The 23,341-nt window shown below is 38.7% G+C and overlaps 1 long non-coding RNA gene across 1 annotated transcript; it reads left to right on the top strand.

Annotated features, from left to right (window-relative positions):
• Positions 1–2,198: 2,198 nt before the first annotated feature.
• On the top strand, positions 2,199–21,576 carry LOC145988539 (uncharacterized). The gene is made up of 5 exons (XR_014441761.1): positions 2,199–2,279; positions 3,618–3,762; positions 4,546–4,615; positions 7,689–7,733; positions 21,459–21,576. It is a non-coding gene; the product is annotated as an uncharacterized LOC145988539 (long non-coding RNA).
• Positions 21,577–23,341: the final 1,765 nt, after the last annotated feature.

Here is a 23,341-nt window from a genome sequence, read left to right as displayed (position 1 = left end):
AACCTTTGTCAACCTTTTTCAGTCCGGGACTCACCTTGAAGGATGTTACACTTCATGGGACCCATAAGCATGGCCGCCGGCAGAATTACTTGTAGGGGTGTGCAACCAGTTTATAATCATATTTTTGCTAACATCGAGTACTTTAAGAAGCCCTCTTTTACTCTTGCTTAAACAAATTACACATACTTCATTCTAGACAAGTAAATACAATAGTCTAACTAAACACACATGCTAAAATTGAAAACTAGAAGAAAATTACTTACCGAACTATTATGACCAATGTGCAATGGTAGTGGGCGAATAACAGAAATGTACAGTTTAGACTACACCTCACCAAATAAAGTTAGGATAAAAATAACGGCATATTCTTATTTCTGAGAAGACGCACATGTAAAATGATATGCTACATGACCTCCTTCCCATTTTAAAATCTGGATGTAATTCCAAGATGGCGGCTTTGAAGAAGGCCACCATGATACACACAAGCCCCATCTGGTGTATTCCACCCCAATCACCCATATCCGAAATTCCATCGCCCTCCGTCAAGTCGTTTTTCAAATTAAAAGGGTGGTGCTGGACTTTTCCCTCATCCTGTACATACAAAGGAAGGCTCGCTTCGGCTGCTTTTAAAAATGTTTGTCGTTGTTTCTATCACATGCTGGTTAAGATTATACGCCAGACCTTTAATATGTAATCATCAAGCTTCTATTATTTGTTTGCTTGTTTAATTACCTAGAGACTAGGGGGCCTAAGCCCTCAAAACCAGACATTAGCGCATCCAAACGCTTATGAGCTAATAAAAAAAGAAAAAGATAAAATCTAGGGATGAACTAAAATCTGTTGATTGATTGAGTTGGCATTTTAGTCCACTTTATGCACAGATAGTATAATCGGAAGTGAACCTAAAGTTTAAAGTTGGTTCCCAACAGCTGTGTGCGATCGAACCCGGAACCCCTTGATTACAAGGCGACGACATAGGTGTGCGCACGGGGGGGAGGGGGGCATAGGGGCATCCTCTGATACTCTCATTTAGAAATTTAGTGTAGAGGAATTTTTTCGCCGTTCTTAAACAATATTATAATCTTTAAGAAAATTTTCAAGCCGACGGAAGTTCCAAGCAACTACGGAAGGGGAGGAAGGTGCATTATTTCCTATGACATTAAACTGTCCAACTTGGTTCTCTAACAAATTTCTTGTCATTAACACTGGGACACATTTTATTCGTTTGTTACGTTACCTCTATGTGTTCGCAAAATGAATAGGAAATCAGCGGCAATTGGGTGCCAAAACTGTGGGAGGCAAGGACAGTTCACTTTCTCTTTTTTTGCGGGGGCAAAAAGTGGGGGGAAATTAATAAAATACTTGTAGCTGGTTTGAATCTGCTGCACGATACCATGGTTATATGTAAAATAACATCTGAACCACAGCGAGAGGAAATAAAGGATGGGGGCCAAAGAACGTTAGTGCCACGGAAGTTTGAATTCTACTAATGCAGTGATTTTCTGCGGCACACTCTATGTATATACTCAAGGGATACAATGAAACTGTGAGGTGAAATTAGGTTTTTCTTTCTCAGACTCAACTTTCATCAAGGCTTTGGCCCCCCCCCCCCAATCAGAGGGTCTGCGCACGCCTATGAGCGACGACGCTACCACTGCGCCATCGGGGAGACCTTTTTGGCCTTTGTCAAGAATCAGGTTTACAGTCTGATGCATTCTTGCATACCATTTGTAAAGGTAACGACATAGTGCATCGAAAGATGCAAGTGAGTCTGTCTATGTCGAGCTGTTTTTTAATGCACCTTGCTGCATCCTTCTCGATGATACACTTAAACACTTAGTTTGAGGTACAGACTGCATTATTTTGTCTCATCTGATGCATTTACTTTTGTGCGTGCACCGGAGCAACAGATTGAGAAAAGATACAACCATAGACGGTGTTAGAATATGACGAGGGACTGTGCTTGGATGCCGTCACCAACCACAAATTATTGAGTGGGGTCGAGGCCCACGGGCCCCTTAGCTCACGCCGCTGTGTAGGCAGTAACGAATCCAATCCATGTGCAGTCTCTAGAGAATACTCTAGCATGAATGTATAACATCGGATTTTAAACAATTTAGAATACTGCATTGTTGGCGTGTAATAATGCTTGCGTTTCCATAGAAAATTGTACAAAGAAACTTAACTGTACAAACTATAGTTAATGACAGATTGGCTTACGTAATTGGTTTTAAGCTATTTTAACTTAAATAAAGCGAATCAACAACAAAAATAGAAAGGTACGTAAAATTTATATAACAAAATTTAAATAAATGTAAATATATAACTTAAACAATTCTCAGCTGCATTGACATCAGTGGAAAATCTTCTTTATTAAAAATTATCCATAAGTTAGTACACCAAAATATGAAGTGACAAAAATTCGCTCGTTAAAATTAGGCATAACATACCATATCAAAAACACGTAGAATGTTCTGTGTTCCTTCATTCCCAAAACTGTGTAAGTTAAGATTCAAATGGTAATAAACTCGTTTATACACATATTGACACAAAATAAATTGTAGCTCATCTGTCATTTTGTGGTTTTAAAGTTCAAGCTTGTCTTCAATAATGAATAATCGGAGAGTTTGGTAAACAGTAACTTAATGCGGTACGGTGAGTATTAATTTTTATTCTGTAATGTTTGAAAAACGATGTGAGAGGACGTTTGTAATACTATTCTTGAAGTTTTAGTTCATATTACCTTTAAAGGTCTGCCTGGACAAGATTAAATTTGCTAACAATGGTTATATTTATCAATATAATTCTACGAAATATCAATCTGAAACATTTTATTATATGTTGGCTGGTAGTTAATTCTCTTGTTTAAATTATTTGAATGACTTTCCATTTTGGATACAGGTAATTCGCACACTCATTTAAAATAGCTCTTCTTTCTTTTACAAAACTGTGTATGACATTGTCCAACCATAAATATGGAAAATCATGCGTTGTTCAAATGTGGTTGTACAAATTTAGTGTATAAGAGTCCATATAAATCTCACTTGATGTTTGTCATTTTGTGATGTAAGCGTAGTTGAGCAGTGTCTAAGACGGCACTTGACTGAACTAATCAAAGAACTTAACTTATGCACATTTTTAATTCTTTTGTTAATACTTCATTTTAGTGTAACGAAACCGAAGAAATATTAGTAGTGAAATATCATCCATCTTAGATTGTAGAATGAAATAATTCAACTGAATGTCCCCTTTGTTTTGATGTCTCTGTAATTTGGAAAGCAGTCAAACTATCAGTTTCAGAAACAGAAAACAGTGTTGTATGTTTGTATGTGTTACTCATTTTTCATGATTTTTCTAACCCTTATGTGCCAAACGAATTCGTTAGCCATTAAACTAGTTTAAGTTTTATTAACTTTATATCAATAATGGCATTATAATAAGCATTACATACATGTATTACATAAAACTCGACCACATGGAAAGTACATGGTACCTATAAGGAAAATAGCAAATTATACTATGTTTGAAAACTTAGAAAAACGGGTGTGGATAACATCTAGATGTACCCTGTAGATGACAACATGAGCAGTCCATAAGAATACTTTTCTTTTTTTCAGAAGTACTCTCTGTACGCTTCAAGACTTGAAGACAGCCTGAGGGAACAGCTACTCCAGAACGTCTCCTTAGAAGCCAATGACTGGTTGAAGAGAATCCCAATCCAGTGAACGGCACCTGACTAGAGGAGTACTGTACTAGCAGTAGGTGAGAAGCCTTTTTTTCTACTTATATACATCGAGAGGGGAGATGGGGGAATTATATCCCCTGCCAGGACATTTATGTGAAGTATCCTCCACCTGTCTCCCTGTTACCATGTTAAACCATAATCATCACCACCCGCAGGTTTAAATGTCCCTTTGTTTTGTTCTGTTATATGGAAAGCATGAAACTATCAGTTTCAGCAACCGGAAACAGTATTGTATGTTTCTTGGTTGATTGAAATTAGTGAAATCTTATGAGTGGGTATAGAGCTGTTCTTTGGGCTACAAAAGGAAGCTCTTAGGAGCTTAGGATTTTGGATCATCCCTAATGCTACTTTAGAGGTCCGGGGGGGGGGGGGGGAGGCGGAATAGTATTGCATTTTTCTTCGAAGCGCAATTGACCAACGCATTTCAAGATGTCGGACGAATAAACCGATGCGTTTGGCGCTTCCAAATTCTGTAAGTTGAGAGGTATTTAGATGAATATTTTGCGGCAGCTAGGCATCTTAGGGTACCAATCTAGACTTGCATTTGAGCTAAATGAATTGGAGACATTTTGAAGTGACTGATTTCAAATCTGTCGCACCGAAACTTCAGTACATTTGGCACGGTTGGTGTGGGGTAGATTTTCTGTTGTTGTTGTTGTTTGTGGATGCTTCGTTCTTAACAGTGTGAATAGCAAATAGGGAGCCTTCTCTCCTATGAAACCTCCACTTATATTTAACATTAGTCCTTAATAAATAACATGACAGCATGGGTTATTTGTGTCCTACATTGTACCTTTCAGAGGCAACACAGTGACACATGAACAAAATGGGACAGCTGTGCTTCAGGAGAGGAACAGCCATGAAGGGTTGGTGAGTACATGCATTTTGTGTTCCTTTTATGTTCCTTGTCTCTCTGATAACATATATGTTTTTGCAACCTCTTAGAATATACACCCTTGAATAGTGGAAAAATTAGGGACTGAATGTGGTTGCAACGACAGACACTCAGAATTCCTTCTAAGTAAATTAAACATTAAATCATGTTCACATTATTTTGGACTGCCCACGCTTAAACCATTAATTTCAATTAATATCTTGCTTCTTTTTATGTACAAAGCTCCTTAGCATCAAGGTTTTCTGTGACTTGGTGAAATAAGATGATATAAACGTCCTTTAATGGTTATTTTCAGGCCTTTCAATGCCCTTTTGTCAGAAGGAAGCATTTTAATCACAGATAATGTAAAATCTCAAACTCAATGTTTACACAATATCGTCTCGTGAAAAACTAAATATGCTGACCAAGGCAGTAATTTATTTTATTAAAAACATAAACTAAACGTAACGTTTCAACCTTCTAGCAAGGTCTTCTTCAGACTCTGTATCAAGTACAAAAGACTTTTGTACTTGATACAGAGTCTGAAGAAGACCTTGCTAGAAGGTTGAAACGTTACGTTTAGTTTATGTTTTTAATAAAATAAATTACTGCCTTGGTCAGCATATTTAGTTTTTCATAATCATGGAAACAAGGCTTAATGGTGTTACGTCTCGTGAACAATTATATAATTTGTCTACATTCTAAAAGAACCAGGTGTTTCAGAAATAATTGAGGGGTTACAAAAATTATTGCAAGTAAACTATTGAACAATTCAATCTTATTTAACGAATAGGTTTGATTTGATTTGATTTAGTTTATTTTACTTCGCGTTTTGTGCCTCTTGGCTAATTTGCGAAGATGGGGATGAGTGATGAAATGATGAAATTGATGAATGGACATTCACAAACAACCAAGCCCGACCGGGATTCGAACCCGGGACCCTTGGCGTCGCAGCGCGATGTGCTAACCACTCGGCCACAGGGTCGGGCATTAACGAATAGGGAACAATGTGTGAAATTAGTACATGAGAATAAGTCGTACATATCTAAATGGCTTGGTATCAAACAAGGAGTACCACAAGGAAGTATTCTAGGACCTATTCGCTTTTTCTTATACATCAAAGATTTCTAATGCAGGACTAAAATATTGCAAATACCATTAATATGCGGATAACACACAAATATATATATATATATACACCATTAAGAAACAGTGCAATGGCCCTAGAGGCATTGCAACAGGACCTCAATTCAATATCTAATTGGTCTGAATGTAATGCACTCAAGTTGAATTTATTTTAACACTAGGCACAACGAGTAACCTCAAAAAGTTAGAAAAATTAAAACTCTCCCTCCTTATACTAAATAATTCAAGAATGTAGAATGTACAAACAGCACGCAACCTCGTCATAATATTGGACGAGAATCTACATTGGGGATCTCATGTCACACACACGGTTAAAAACTCGGTAGCAAAGTTTTAAGAAACGAAACGAAAACTCACGTAGTCAACACACTGTAATGCCAAAAATTGATTATGCTTCACCTGTATTTATAAACATCAACAATAGCCTAAATTACAAGCTACAAAAACTTTAAAACAGTTGCATAATGTCAAAAGAAGAGAACATATTTCCCCGTACTTACAGGAACTTAATTGGTTAAACGTTAAAAGTAGAGCAGTTATATTCAACTTTGAGTTACTGATTGCATACATTAAAAAGAATAAGTCTTTGGGGTCCACGTCCAGTCACTTATGAGCCACCGCAAAGGCCTTTTCACCCATCTGCCTGCGAACTGAGGCCATTGTCGAATTTCTCCTCCATTTGTAAACTTGCTGCTATGGTAAGCGTGCAGAGATATATGGAATTTTCATTTGCCGAGGCATTTCTGTAAGTTTTAGGTTGGCAGGGGGCAAGAAATCACTCCTCTTCACTGGTGCAAGTGTGTAGAGGCGGCACAATTTTTAAAATGACAAATATGGCATTTTGAATACTGTTGGAGCTTTGAGCTCGTTTTGTAAATAAAAGTTGATACCTCATGTAAATTTCAGCTGTATGCAGTCTGTCCTACAATTTCTATTGCAGTTTTAAGGTTTTCACTTGAAGTGTAAACGTTTTTTTTTTTATTCTTTTTCTACTGTAACAGTAATTTTCAGGAAGCGTCAACTGTAATATGTATTTGACAAGGGTTTGTTGTAAACAGGAGGCCGAACATGTTCGCTCAATAAAGCCAATTCTATTCAGTTCAGTTCTATTTTATTCTACCCTATTCATGTTGCTATAATCCAGTTTATGTAGGTAAACGATTTATTTTAAGATGAATGGAAAGCATCAGAATAAAGTAAACAAGTCACGATTTTATGGGAGTGGCATAAGCATCAATCGTGCAAATTGATCGCACAGTTGGAGGCGTACTTACTTTCAAACCGAACGCACTTGCTAAAATACAGGGTGCACATCAAGTCCTCTAAACATTGTAATAAATCGTCGTGTTGCAAGGAAAGGATACAGCAGAGTTGTATTTTGAGTCTCTTCCCCCTGACAGCATGCTTCGTTTGGATGGAGGACACATCCCATGGCGATGGGTGCCTTGGATTACGATATTACTCACAGGAAAATAAATGCATCAAATCTATTTCCCAAGAATCAGGTTTACAGTTTCATACATTTTTGTATCTCATTTCTAAAGGTCACGCCAAAGTTCAACACATGAGCAAGTGAGAATTTCTTTCTACGTCGAGTTCTACTTTAATGTATCACTTGATGCATTTTTATGCATCTTCCTGCTTCATTCTCTATGATGCACTTAAAAAACTTGCTCTGAGCTTTATACCTTATGCATTTTTATGTCTCAGCTGATGCATTTACTTTTCTGTGTGAATAGATATATTTTCTCCACAGGAAGACTGGAAGCGCCGACATGCAAATCGAGAACTGCTCTCCTTCGAAAGTTCTCCTATAAATTACATGTTACTAATATACATCTAGGAGAAAGTACATTAAAACTGCTAAGCTTTTAAGTTCATTTCCCACCAACGGGTTTAAAGTGAACATTATTTATCTTTCAGGTTCCAGAAAGAAGAAAAAAACATTAACATTTGCGCAAAAAATAGGTGAGATCTCTGTCCTCAGTTGTAATTTCCCTCCCTCGCTAGAAAGACTATTCAGGGTCAAGAGAAAAACTGGAGTTTGTTTTCCACAGGGACTGCAGTTGAAACCTACTTTGAGTTTCAGTTTCAGTTCGGCTCGGAATGAAATATTGCGGTTCACTTTCAGTTCTCGAACTGAAACTGGAATGAAACCGGAGTATATATGTCCGAAACAGAACTGGAATGATCTGATGTTTTACGTCCAGTTCGGCACGGAATGAAACCATTCGGTTCATTTTCAGTTCTCGAACTGAAACTGGAATGGAACCGGAATATGTATGCCCGAACCGTAACTGGAATGATCTGAGGTTATAGTTTCAGTTCGGCCCAGAATGAAACCTTTCGGTTCACTTTCAGTTCTCGAAATGAAACTGGAATGAAACCGGAGTATATATGTCCGAACTACAACTGGAATGATCTGGGGTTTTAGTTTCTGTTCGGCCCGGAATGAAACCTTTCGGTTCACTTTCAGTTCTCGAACTGAAACTGTAATGAAACCGGAGAATATCTATCCGAACCGTAACTAGAATGATCTGAGGTTGTACTTCTAGTTCGGCCCGGAATGAAACCCTTCTGTTCATTTTTAGTTCTCGAACTAAAATTGGAACGAAACCGGAGTATATCTACCCGAACTGTCATTGGATGGTCTGAACTTTCACTTCAGTTTGGCCCGGAATGAAAGTTTTCAGTTCAGTTTCAGTTCTCGAACTTAAACCGTTTCCAGACCCAAATGTTAAGGAACTGGTCGCGTTTTGCTATGTTTGAGATCGAGAAAAATACTGAGTAACTTTTACATTTAAGAACTGTATCTTACATTGTACTGACAATTGTACTTTTTTGTAATTATCTGTGAAATGAAAACGAAAAGTTTATCTCCGTAGTCGAGCGGGTTAAGGCGTTCACTCGTCTTGAGATCGTTCGCTGCGGGACGGCGTAGGTTCGAATCCGGCTCTGGTCGGAATTTATTCGGCCTACGTATAGGGCCGGTGGCAACCCACCATCGTGAGGAAATTGGGAAGCTCCGAGTGAGTGAGCGTAACCCGGTCGAGAAGACCTACAGTAAACGGCTGGGGGTTCGTCGGGCTGATCACCCGTCACCCCTTTACTGGTCTAAGAACTCCACGCTCCAACAAGGTGACGGCGGAACAGTGTGGGAGGGAGACCAGCAGTCGGTAGGTAAGCCAAGGCCCTTCAAGGTGCTGTAGAGCTGTGGGTTATTATCTTACATTGTACTGACAATTGTACTTTTTTGTAATTATCTGTGAAATGAAAACGAAAAGTTTATCTCCGTAGTCGAGCGGGTTAAGGCGTTCACTCGTCTTGAGATCGTTCGCTGCGGGACGGCGTAGGTTCGAATCCGGCTCTGGTCGGAATTTATTCGGCCTACGTATAGGGCCGGTGGCAACCCACCATTGTGAGGAAATTGGGAGCTCCGAGTGAGTGAGCGTAATCCGGTCGAGAAGATCTACTATAACGGCTGGGGATACGTCGGGCTGACCCCCCGACTATTCCAATACTGGTTGAAGATCTCCACGCTTAGAGGTGACGAAGGAAAGCGTGGGAGGGAGATCGGCAGTCGGTAGGTATGCCTAGGCCCTTCATGGGCTGTTGCGCAACGGATTATTATTATTACGCCGCGTCACTTTTACCTCAGTTAATTCAGTTCAAAATGGCATCAAACAATGGGATGAAAATTAACTGTGAAAAAAGTTACGTATCTTCATTACAGTAACCAAATTGTAGTTAATCAAACATACATTTCTGAAAGTAGCGTATGACATCACAGTACAGTAACCAAATTGTAGTTAATAAAACAGATACAATTCTATGTGAGATGTGGCTAGCTTCGTGTGTTCATTTTCGCGCAAAACTACATCAATAAGATTAATACACATTAGATTTTCCTATGGCAGCAAATTTTCCAATTCATGGAAAATGGCATTTACTCTTTTGTATGTAATTACATAATTTTGTTTGGTTTTCTGAATTCCTGAAAATAGAAAATTAAAATAAAATAGTGTATGAACTGTTAATTTATGAAAAACGCAATAAGCATCTATCCTCGATGGATATTTTCACACCTACAAATAACCATGGATTAAAGAAAAAGCACTTAAATATATGCTTCACAAACTTTGATTGATTGTAAATGATACATGTCATAATTTTGTAGTACGAGTTCCTCCTCCTCGTATGTAACATAGTATTTGCACTTTAACAGCTATTATTTAAATTTTGAATAAAAAAGGAAATTAGGTCATACATAAATCTTACAATGTTAATCTTTTAAATGTCTTTCCAAACGAGAATTATGAAAAACGACAGCAAACATGTGAGCATGAAAGACAATGACTATTCACCTTCCTCCTCGACGAACTTGTAAACACTACTGGAGCTAATAGAGGAACTGAAAGAATTTTCATCTTGGTTTAATCTGGCAAGTGCTGATCAGAACGCTTTTGGAATAAAGCATTCGTCCGCAAGACCATGAGATCATCAAGTGTTGGAGAGGAAAGGTTGTACTTCAAATCTGACATTACAAACTTCACACTTGAGAACAAGCGCTCCACGCTTACCTGGGTGGCTGGTGCAGCCAAAACCACCGGTGTCGGGGAAAATGCGCCCGGGAAAAGTGCGCTCTCGCAATAAAAGTGGGAAAAATGCGCCCTCCGAAGAGTAACAACCACAATGAAAAGTGGGGAAAATGCGCCTTGCACTTGCCTTCCCCAGTTACCCATTGAAAGAAAATGAATTGTGGTTTAAGCCGACAGTGTGTCGATCAAACTTCTTTCGTGACCACAGAACCAATGACCACCACTCTTGGACAATGAGAATTGTTTCTTGAATTGCGCTGCAGCTGTGTTGAAAAACACGATTCCAATGTGGATTTGATTAATATCTTGTATGAACAGGGTTATTTATAGTACCTGGATTTAAACAGTTTGATGGCATGGCAGTCGGGTAGGAGGCCACGTGATTGGTTGGGAACGGGAATGCAATGCGATGTAAGGCAGGCACTGTTGGAAAATACATACTTCCTGTTCCCTTCCTACAGGTGGTGACGCAATAGAAACTGGACCGGACGGACGTAGTGACTAGTGAGTCACCTACTGACTATTTGAATCAACAATGTTATATTTTTATGTTGTAACAATATTACATTTATTTTGTTATAATTGAAATCTGGGCTATAAAATATGAAAAATGACACCAAACACGACCAAGATATACGAATTACAAACATATTGCCACTCAGAAGTAATAACTATGTATCCATATTATTATGTAGCGTATTGGAAGCAATGAGATCGTGTTTGGTGTCATTTTTCACACTTATTTCATACAATTTTTAGGTATATAAAATATTGAGAATTCAGGGGGTACACAGAAATATTCAATTATGTCAAGGGGGACTCTCAGGCAAAAAAATTGAGAAACACTGCCTTAATGGCATTTCGGATCTTATCTATTTCCAAATATTCGGATCTGGCAGCCCCCAAAATACCAAATTGTTCACTACAAAGTTTTATTCCGAAACAAAACTTAAACTGAAAGTACACGGAGGGTTATGGTGCACCAGAATGTAGCGAAACATTTCAGTTCAGGTTGGGGTGCGCACCGGAAATGTTCACAACGAGGTTTCATTTCGGAACTGAACTGAAGCTGAAAGTACACGGAGGGTTATGGTGCACCAGAATGTAGCGAAACATTTCAGTTCAGGTTCGGGTGCAAACCAAAAGTGTTCACAATGAAGTTTCATTCCGAAACTGAACTGAAACTGAAAGTACACGGAGGGTTATGGTGCACCAGAATGTAGCGAAACATTTCAGTTCAGGTTCGGGTGCGAACCGAAAGTGTTCACAATGAGGTTTCATTCCGGAACTGAACTGAAACTGAAAGTACACGGAGGGTTATGGTGCACCAGAATATAGCGAAACATTTCAGTTCAGGTTCGGGTGCGAACTAAAAGTGTTCACAATGAGGTTTCATTCCGGAACTGAACTGAAACTGAAAGTACACGGAGGGTTATGGTGCACCAGAATGTAGCGAAACATTTCAGTTCAGGTTCGAGTGCGAACTATAAGTCGAACTGGAGCATGTTTCAGTTCGAGTTCAAATTCAGTTCGCAGTCCCTGGTTTTCCAAGGGTTTCTTCAGCTTTAGGGGGAAGGGGTTGGGCAGGGGAGGGTTACAGAGGGGGGAGAACCGGCATTGCGGAGGGGTGAATGGTCATTGGAGGGCCTCAAGGAATATAGGGAGGGCCTAACCCAGGCCGGGAGGGACGTAGGCACCAGCGGGTTGCTGACAAAGCAGTCGTTGGTGAAAACTCCATACTTCCACCCTTTGACGAGCCATACGTTAATGACTCCCTCGGAGATCCTGGGTGTCATTGAGGTGGTAAACAGTTCTCCTCTGTTGGCGTTTGTGAGAGGCGGGGGAGGCAACCCCCTATCCCCTCTTAGTTGTGTTAGGGTAAGGGTTGCAGGGGATGTAGTGGTTGCATGGAAACTCGCTCGACTCTCTCCTCTACACTTTACGCTGCTTGATCCTCTGCCGCCTGGAAGCAGTTCGATCTCCTTTTCCCTTTCTCCAGTCTCCCTCCAGTGACTCATGGTGACACAATCAGAACAGCCAGTTGCAAGGGAAAAGCCGTCTCTGTCCACTTTCTAGTTTTAAATTCGTACGTCCATTTCTACCTCTGTGGGTTAATAGAAAGGAGCACGAATGATAAAGCTTCAGTTTTAAGTGCATTATTATGCACAGATAGGCTAATTGGGACTGGTCTTACAGTTTAAAGTGAGATAAGACCCACTATGTGCTTCCAGTGTGTACCGAACCCGGGACCCGACGACGACGTTGGCCGGAACGAGAACAAACACAATCACACATTCATGCCCTAATAGGACTCAAACCTGTCATCGCATCGCGTTACTCTAAGCACTACGCCAATGCAGTCACGGATATAGAGAGCATATACAATAAATAAATGCATTCGGCATTTTCTAACATAGCCTAGAAGAATATTTTCGGGGTAAGATTTCTATGTTATGTTTGGGAGGAAGGGGCGAGATGAGGAGAAGGTGTTGCTTCAGTTACTGACACAATATGTAACAATATTTAAAAGATTTACCAAAATGCTAGCTGTAAAACAGTATGGTGTCCATCCTTGCACACGTCGAAACAACAATATACATACGAATACATAAACCTTCATTCCGATATTTCTAGCATTATAAACTCAGTTTAGAAATCAAAGTAGTTAAGATAGCACAAACTAACCCAAAATTGCCTTTACAAGCAATATTCCCCTCTTAGACCTAAACCTCTTCGAGCAGTCAAATTTCTTTATTTTCTTGAAACATCTCTCCTTCTGATTGTACTTCCAGCAGTTTGTCTTACTACGCCAACTTATATGAGCCTGTAGGGCTCGACCCCACGCGACAATTTACGTTATATTTCATTTTAGAAAAAAATACAGATAAAAGTTTCTCAAAACTTAATTACTGACTGGGTGTTATTAAAACATTTCATAATAATTTCTTACAGTATCCGTTGTCACGTCGTTACTAGTAAATAAAAGGAAGGATTAAGGACTTACAGCCAGGAAGAGGAATAATAGGCACTTTAAAAAGCTCAGAATTGGCAGGCAAAAAGCATCACAAAATACAATATATGCACTAACATCGACGTATTTCTTATCATTTTCTCGGATTAGCCACACAAAAAGACTCTTCAAAATAGGCTCTTATGAGGTGAACAGAAGAGCCACTAAGAAATTCGTGTATTTCTGTTAGAAATGGCTGGAAATTGTTTTTAAACGTAAAGCTGTCCAAGGAACAAAACAGGCCTTTTAGGTCAAATCATCAGCCCAAGTACATCCTACATTATTGCATAAAATTATAAAACTAATCTCCGAGTTCAGCCCATGCAATGTTTTTTAAAAGTTGGAGAGAATGAATCTTACATAATTAAGATGTTATACATTAACTTTACCCAACAACAGAAAGTTCCTTCACTGAAACTACTTTTATATACATTCCTTTCCCGGTATAATGATTTAATACTTAGGAAGTACATCTCCCAATTACTGATGGTCATAACTTTCCAAATAAGTTGCAGTTAATATTCCAGAGGCTTTCTTGTAGAAAGTTTCTGAATAAATTTCAAGCTAGTGGTAATGAACATCTATGTACGTACATAAGGTATCACTTTGGCTTCTCAAGATACGAATGTTTAAGGTCAGTTTACTCTAAGGACATATTATCATTTACATTTACAGCTGAAGATAGTTGAGAATTAAATGCTAGGAGTTCTTCTGATAGGGCAAATGGTGAATTTGTTTAGATACGAAGATGAATGATGATACGTAGCATTTCTGGGACTTTTGACTAATCACGACGATGAGGATGAGTGATGATGTGATCAAGGGACACTCACAAAGAGCAACCATGCCCAAAACGAGATTCGAACCCGGGACCCCTGGCATCGTAGCATGTTATACTACCCACTTCACTACCGAACACCCGTGCCCATGGCTGCACTATAGCAGTAAGATCTATAGTCCCTCACTCAACACTCCCGATCACCGTGTTTTGTGAATTTTGGTTATTACACGTCGTCTCTCTATCTCTCTTCGTTAATCACGACGATGGGAAGTTAATAAAATAGATGGGGAACAATATCAGGATTCGAACTTGGGACATAGACATCTAAAAGCAACTGGCTACTGAATGTGACCCACCTCGAGATACTGGACCAATCATTTTCTCTTCTGTCACTTCTATCATATTCATATTTTCTCCAATTGAGCGGATCTCACGAACAACGATGTAATCAATGTTTTCTGTCGAAATGGTGTAATTGTAACAAGTAGAGCCCGGAACTTTATGTTATAACATATGTTTTATTTGGCTTCAGATCTAATACTGGGAAGAGATCTTCACGTGTTTGATGAAAATCAGCCGAAATAGACAAACTTGATAAGGCATATTTTGATATATTTTACCAATTTTGCGTTTTTACAAAATATTTCTTCAATTTTCTTGTAATAAGACATATTTCTTTATAATTTCTTAATTGTCTTACATATGATCAGTCCTTCCTAGTGTTACTCGTAAGTTAGCATATTGTTCTTTTAACATTTCAGTTAGGTTTAATTAAATTTACCCCTGATATGTTTTTAAATGCATTCCGGTAAAATAAGATGCTAAAATGCTTCTATTTCGATCTCTTTTGTTTTGCTTCTGTGTGTACACACATTATGCAAAATTGACAGTACTGATGAGTGACAAGCTCAAAAAGGATGCTGTCTTTATTCACTAAAACTCACTTTCAACTTACTTGTTGTGTTTTCTGTTATCTGTTATACAACAAAGGTACTTTTTAGATCAGTGTATGATGCTCAAAGAGTTCTTCAAAGTAGTATTAAATACGTATTTGACACATTCCTGTTAACTCCTGAAAAAATAGTTCATGTAGGTTTCAATGTTGTTATTATGACCGATTCATTTGTCTACTCCGTTTAATACATTTCCTCTCACTTATGTGTGTATGTGCTGTCCTGCTTCCTTGGCACTTTATTAATATTTCCGCTAGAATAGAAATTCTAAAGTGACCACGTCAATGAGATGGAGTGATGAAATTAACGTTAACAGGACACACTGGAACATCTATGTTTGCTCAGGATTCGATACTAGAACTCATTCCTTGAAAGTGATGCTAACAGACATATTATCAACAGATTTAGAGATCGAAGATTTTCTTCTGTGTGCCTCGATGTCACTTAAATATAAGATACATTTATTTTCTTTTGTTAATTTGTTCACCAGAGTCACCTTCGTGTCATTTCTTACATTTATTGCTGTTTCTATCCTTCCTCTCTCTTCCACCATAGTTCCTTCATGTCACTTCACTCGTCCCTGACTGTTGCATTTCCTTCTTGAGCTGCAATTTCGTTATTTTACTTCTCTTTTCTACCTCGTTACATTAATGAGGATGAATGGGGAACTGACGAATCGTCCATGTCCTATCCAGGATGCGAACCTGCAACCTGTCTATAACCTTTCTGTGGTTGCATTTTGTTCTACGTCACTTTAAGACGTCTCTATGATAATCGTGAACGACGAGGATGGATGATCAGTGACGAAATGTCCCTGCCTTTCCCAGATTTCGAACCTAGGACACCTAGCTTCCTGCTACGCAACCACTGTGCCACAACAGGTGGCATTCCCATCTCTTAATAAACCCTTAGAAAAGGAGATCGGGCTGAATCTGTGTTCCTTCTTTGCCTCTTGTTGCCATGCTTTGAGTCTTCCTCTAGATTACTCCCTTTGTGCAATGTCCATGTTTCAAATCCAACAGTTCTTGAGTTCGTACTGAAGCCATTCTTCATTATGGCATCAGACCTTCTGCAATCAATTCCCACCATTATGCAACAATTAAACTCTTTGTTATACGATTAGCACTTTAACACCTCAGTCCAAATGTGTCTAGGTTATAGTCTGACATTTGCACTAGTTATCTCTAAGGATTACTATTGGGTAACCGGGGGGTTGTTAAAAGTTATTATCAGGAAGAAAATGAGAAAATCGCCCAAGATAGATCTAAACTAGGAAATAGTTATCATCTTGAAAGAACACTATGAAATGCATGGGGAAAATAGCTTGAAGAACGCAGCTGTGCAACAGGTAGGCTTAGTTGGATAGATTGAAGAAAAGCAAGTTAGGTAGGTTTAGTTGGAGAGCATGAGGATATTATGGAAGGTTCAACAGGAAGAACATAAATATAGGTAATAAACGGGGTGCTGGACGCTCCACAAATGCATGGTTGTGCACTGCTTATATAATTAAATGCGTAGGGTGTTAGAGTGAATATATGATACCGAAATAGAAAAGCAAGTGAATAAAAGTTGAGAAAATATAATAAAATCAGGATTTGATAAGATTTTGAGTGCATGCTTAGCTCCTATCACTAGATACAAGACAAATACGTAAGATACTTTACAATTAAGTTACGTGTCTTTGGATATAACTATTGACAGTAATATTTCAGATGAAAGCAAGAGGTAGTGGAGTGGATAGTTAGGATAGGTTTAGGTGAGTTGCAAGTTAGGTTATGTGAATATTTTGGATAAGTAAAAGATAGTTTGCCGTATGTTTAGTAATTTTAGAACGGTGACACGCTACTCATTCTCCATCATCGTGAGGTTCTGGCATGGGCGTCTGCAGAGTTTCCAACTTTTAAGTTAGGTGTGACAAATAAAAGGAAGAGAAGGATGGTGAAAGAGCAATAGCAATCAAATGTAAAATAATATGCTATTTCAGGGCACCTAGCGAGGGGTAAGCTAGGGGAATGAAGAGTAGGGCTCATGCACAGAGGGTGCTTGCTATTCAAAGAAGAAGAAAAAATCACAATATGCGGCAGAGAAATTTGCACTTAGCAGAGGTATATTTCGGGAGCAAACTGCGAGAATTTGCGGATTTTTAAAGTAGTAATAAACATATGTTTTTAAAAATGTTTTTCAGGCAATAACACATAACTCAAATATTCTTAAAAATGCTAAGCAATTTTAAACATAAATGCAATATACGAATCTTTAAGTATGACTTATATTATTTTAAATAAGTTTTATCTTATTGAGGGCAATTCAAAGTGTGTAGGATGTGGTAAATTATGCACAAGATGAAAAAATCGAAGGACGCTCATAAATTGCCGGTGTTGGTGCTGGGTAGTGCGTGAGGGGGAGGGGTGGAGGGAACCAACGTGTGAGAGTAAATACTTACTAGAACAGGTATAGTACTTGTGTCATTGATCACAGTACGTGGTCATTAAATTCACAAAGGTAGACCACGCCCAATCTAACGCATTGTGTGTACATTGACTATGAAATCTGTGCATTTCAGTGGAAATAACATTTACTGTGCCGTGGGCTGTGTATTGTTTCACAATCCTTAGGTGAACATGGTTGGTCGTAATGGATGGGTGATTCTGAAAATAAGTCAGTGTCCATGCCTAGGCTCTGTTACAAATCCCGGACTTTTTTTGCTTACAAGATTATGATAATATCAGTCCAAAGTGTGCATGGGTGTTCCCCTTCTGCAGGCGTCCATGGCCTCCAGCGTTGATAGTCTCCAGCATTTCTTCTTGGTTAGGGATAGCACTGGCATCACCAGACAAGTGGGAATGGCGAAGAGGCTGGGTCTAAACATGCTGTTACACTAAACTATCTCCACACACCAGAGTTTCTGTGCTACCGCTATTTCTGAGGTAGAATATGGGTTTTTATGCTTTCTTTAGTGAGTAAGGGTGGTCTCCGGCTGCTTAGAGGTGGCTGGAGACCCCATAGATAGTAAGAGTGGTCTCCGGCTGCTGTATGGCGGCTGGAGCCACCACATAGCGTATAAGGGGGGTCTCCGGCTGCTTAGAGGCGGCTGGAGACTCCATAGTGAATAAGGGTGGTCTCCGGCTGCTGTATGGCGGCTGGAGCCACCACATAGAGTATAAGGGGGGTCTCCGGATGCTTAGACGTGACTGGAGACCCCATAGCTAGTAAGGGTGTTCTCTGGCTGCTGTATGGCAGCTGGAGTCACCGTTAAAGTAAGAGAAATGTAGTTCACCCGCCAATTCCCACTTAGATCTTCGTAATTAGCTAATAACTTTTTTGTGTATATGTGTATATGTATATGTGTATATGTATATGTGTATGTGTGTGTGTGTGTGTGTGTGTGCGTGCGTGCCTGCGTGTGCGTATGTGCCTCTCTTGTCCCTTTCGGCGCTCACTACGGATTGTTGGGTACCGGGCACGCCTCTCTTGCACGTCACCCGGGAACTCGGAAGGACTCATTCCCACGTGGAGGGGGGATTTGGAGGGAAGGAGGGCGGAAGGCATGGAGGTACCCCACGTCCCCCTCCGACCTGGGCTCCCCCATTGGCCAGAATCTCCTCTGCATGCTTGGTTTTCCCCCTAGGGGAGATTGGGGGCTCAAAGGGGTCTCAGGGGCCCTCAAAGGGGCCTAGGGAACCCTGAAAGGGCCCAGGGGGACTAAAGGGCTAAGTTGGGCCTTAAAGGGCCCAGGAGGCACTTAGGTCTTGGGAAGGGAGGCTCAGGGAGCCAGGGAGGGAACATCTAAGGCTGATAAACCCAATAAATAGTGAAACTCCAGTTCCGCGGGAGATGGCCCTTTGAAAGAAAGGAGAGGAGCAAAAAAAAAGGAAACAGAAAAGAAAGAAAAAAAATAGGACAGGGATCTTCCGCAAATTATGCAGTTATCCAGGATCGAGGAGTGCAGCATACACAAGTAAGTTCTTTTTAAAAATTAATGTTTGGTATAGTATACATGGAAAATGTGTATCTCCTGAAAAAAGTAAAACAGTTTGAACTAAATTGCAAAATCATTAAAAGCTGGTTGGGCGAGGAAGATCTTAATCAATTATTACGTGATAGAATATATATATTGATTATGTTGTTACGTATAAAAGTAAATCACTGTTAAATATATATTCTATGAGATATGCATAAAATAGCAACTGGTTAAAAATGTCAATAAATTACAAAACATTTGTAGTTGTTTTATTATGAATGAGATTTTGTTTACTTTCTGCTTTCTGTTAACATACATAACTATCTAATAAATCTAGTTTTAATATTTGTATGTGTCTTGCATTCTTGTTTTACTTCTACTGTGCATATATTGTTAATGGTGTAATTCGTTAATTGTCTCTTGAAAGAGAGAAAACATTTAACACTCACAGAGACAGACATTATCCACCGTTCTTTGAGTGTATTTTGAACATTATCCTCAGTAAAATATACTTCAAAATCTAAACTAATTGCTTCTATTGTTGTTACAACAAAAATTCCTCCCAAAAATTTTTGTTGGGGGATATTTAAGTGCAAGATTTTGTGGGGAAATCCCCCGTCAACCCAAATTAATTTGAACGCAGAAATATATTCAATGCAACTATTTCTGTAGAGTTAGTCACATTCAATGCTCATTAAGAATTCAAACACAAACTTCAGTTATTTTGTAGGATAAATTAGTATTTAGTTTACACCAGCATTTTTTATGTAAAGCTTGATCACAGAAATAAAATTCGGAACCCATAAATTCTAATGGGTTCCGCTGCAGGACCGGGACGTTTTTCTTCGCACAATTTAAATCCGGTCCAAGTTGCGTATTGTTTCATTGAAAAAATGTTCCTGGACCGTATTTTAATTGTTCCTGAAAAAGGTTCCTGGACCGTAGTTGAATTGATGCCGAAAAAAATGTCCCTGGACCGAATTTGAATTCATCCGGAATAAAGGTTCCTGGACCGAATTTAAAGTCTTCCGGAAAAAAGGTTCCTGGACGGAATTGAAATTCATTCTGGGAAAAAGGTTCCTGGATCGCATTTAAATTCATCCGGAAAAGAAAGTTCCTGGACCGTATTTAAATTCATCAGGAAAAAAGGTTGCTGGACCTGATTCAAATGCTTTAAATATGAAAAGGTTATACACTGTCTAGATCTCATTTACGTTTGCTATTTTTTCTTGCAGTCAGGGATTTAATTTATTTACAATTTGTAGACCAGGATTAACCGATTAAAAGTTGCCTTCTAAAAATGTCCGCAAGTACGTTTACACTGGAATGTCACACTGCGGTTGTAGAACCGTATAGCAGGAAATAAATCATAACGCTGTTGTTCTCTCTTTGGCCACGTCCCAATACTCCCTTGTCGAAGAGTTACTGTACATTGTACGTACATAACGCAATTGACTATATTAGTGTGGTGTCATATTGAGTTCAAACAAATCCGTCACGTTAAAGGTCCAGGAACCGCAGCCAATAGGAGCCGTCGATGAGTTAACGTGAGGCTGCTGTGTTCCCAGCAGATATCACAACAGGGACGGAAAGTGTTGTTGCAACCGAGGGAAGGATAGCGCGCGATAGAATGGGACTACATGGAGACGGGCAGTTCTTTCGTTTCGCCCATTTTTACCTTGTACCTTAGATTCTCGAGCCAGCCCCTGGATTAGTCTTTCATGCTCACAAGTGGATAATTGTTTATCGTCAGGTCCGTACTCGATTCAAGTTGCATATTGTTTCATTTCAATACGGAACTTGGACCCTATTTAAACTGGTTTTGAAAAAAAGCTCCTGGGCCATATTTACATTGATCCTGGAATAAAGGTTCCTGGACCGAATTTAAATTAGTTCGGAAAAGGTTCCTGGACCGTATTTAAATTCATTCAGAAAATGGTTCCTGGACCGCGTATAAATTCATTCAGAAAAAAAGGTTTCTGGACCGTATTTAAATTGATCGGGAAAAAAGTTCCTGGACCGAATTGAAATACTTTACAGATAAAAAGGTTCTTTACGGTCCAGAACCCATTCACGCTTGATGATTTTCTCTCCTGGACCGGAATTGAATTTATTTAAAATTCCTGGACCCTTAACAACCCTGTCTTGCAGTATTTCAGTCAACAAATTTCAGGTTCTCACAAAGTGTAACAAATTAGAAGAATATGGTTCTAGGTAAAGAGATACCGAACGCCATGTAATTTCGTTAAAAATCCTGAAGTTTCTGACGATAAACACAAGATCTGTACAGTGTAACTTTAAACTAGAAGCCTATATACTTGATTAGGGAGTATTTCATTTCTTTCTGCTTGCATTTTTGCATTGAAAGTAATTTGAAGTTTTTCTTTCAGAGTGAAGAGAGATGTCCTACGAGATAAAAACATCACTGAACGAACTTCCAAATTGCATGTCCTACGAGATAAATGCATCAATGCATCACTGAACGAACTTCCAACTCGCCTTATCTGATCCCAGGTGCAACTGTACGTTACAGGATAAATAAATGTTTTACAATTAGCAAGCAACCTTCGATGTTTATTACTTTAATGCTTTTGTAGGGTAAGAAAGAATATATAAAGACAAATCTATCAGACACTGAGGCTGTGCAGATTGGGGTGTAGATATAATCTAGATGAGTTAACAGGAAAATTTAAAACCTTAAATTGTTCATGTTACGTCAAAAACATCTCTTCAAATGAAAATACAACTATACTCAAACGTAACTATAATGTAAGGTTAATAAATATACTTATTTTGAGTTTGTATCATGGTGGGGTACACAATGCATTACTCAATCACAGCAGCTCAAGCAGCTGAGACAATTAGCAACGTTCATTGGACATTATCCATTCTCTACTGCCTTAACTATCCTTATTCTAACACTACCTATGCGCTCGTCTTCAGGTGGTTTCTTTTGCCGTTGGTGAGAATCGAACCTACGACTACCCTCTGATATTACTACAAATCCTGAGCTCTAACCAGCTACTTCAAGGCGTCCCGAAGAATTCTGCACTAATTTTTTCTCCTTTTTCCTACTATTTCTATTTTTTTTCGGAGAGGGGGGACCCTATTTGATTGAAGTCTACACTGAGATGACTTGTAGGGTTTTGGGCCAACTAAAAGAGCCATCCACAGCCAAACAGAGAAGTAGAGAAAAAAAGACCGACTCAAAAGGCACAGTGTCCATACCATACATGCATGGGTTATCAGGAAAGATAAGTAGAATTAGTTCAAAGTTCCAACTTAGGACATCATTCAGTAGTAAGAAGACACTAAGAAGCATACTATCAAACACCAAACCAGAGAACCCAATACAGTTTAGCCAAAACCAATGAGAGATAAATTTATGAAATTTTAAGAAATACCTAACTCTTTTAACTAAATAACAACATGTACCATATAAATATTTTGTAAAATTGCTTATAACTTTTTGTTAAAAAAAAAAAGAATTACAAAACCGTTACATATGTTCCCAAGGTGGCCCATTGCTTATAGTTTCGTAGAAAATGTTGCTTGTGCTCCAGAAAACATATTTATTCATGTTTTATCATTTCTAATAATTTATTGAGATAAATTATTAGTCTCAAACTTTTGATTGGTGACACATTATGTACAGTAACTAATTATTGTCTTCGATATAAATGAAAGTAACACTTCCGAAAAAAAAAATATCACGGAAGTATAAAACATATAAACCAAACATATTAGTAACATTTAGTGATTCATGAAAGTCTGTGCAAATTTAACATTATTAGGTAATTTTTAATAAAACTTATTTTAATGTGAAAAAAGTGTAAATTCTAGAGGCGAGTGTAACCTGTTCCCAAGGTGGCCCGCGATGGGCCACTTTAGGAACTCTCCTCTGGACTACGTTTTTCAACCAAAATAGGTATCGTTCCTATGACACAATTTTTTTTTTTACAATGTAACTATGTGATCAAAAAGATAATTAAACGAGCTTTCAAAATATGTATAAAATATTAACATTTGTTAATTTCAATGACGCACACATACACATTTCTTACTTACCTTAAAATAACAACGACAACTAATCTGCTCTATCCCTGACGCAATAACTTACATAAAATAGCTGCTGGCAGCCAGAGACAGTTCGTTTTCTGCATAGTGCATCAGAGGGGGACTGAGTACATTGATGTAGTCCCATTTGTTAACTTTGCTAATACTAATATGATTTTCGTGAAGTGGGCCACCTTGGGAACTATGGCTCACCTAC

This window comes from Lepisma saccharinum, chromosome 1 (genome assembly GCF_977018435.1).
Source record: "Lepisma saccharinum chromosome 1, izLepSacc3.1, whole genome shotgun sequence".
Lineage (NCBI taxonomy): Eukaryota > Metazoa > Arthropoda > Insecta > Zygentoma > Lepismatidae > Lepisma > Lepisma saccharinum.
Note: the sequence above shows the minus strand (reverse complement) of the source record. Positions and strands in the feature narration are given on the sequence as shown.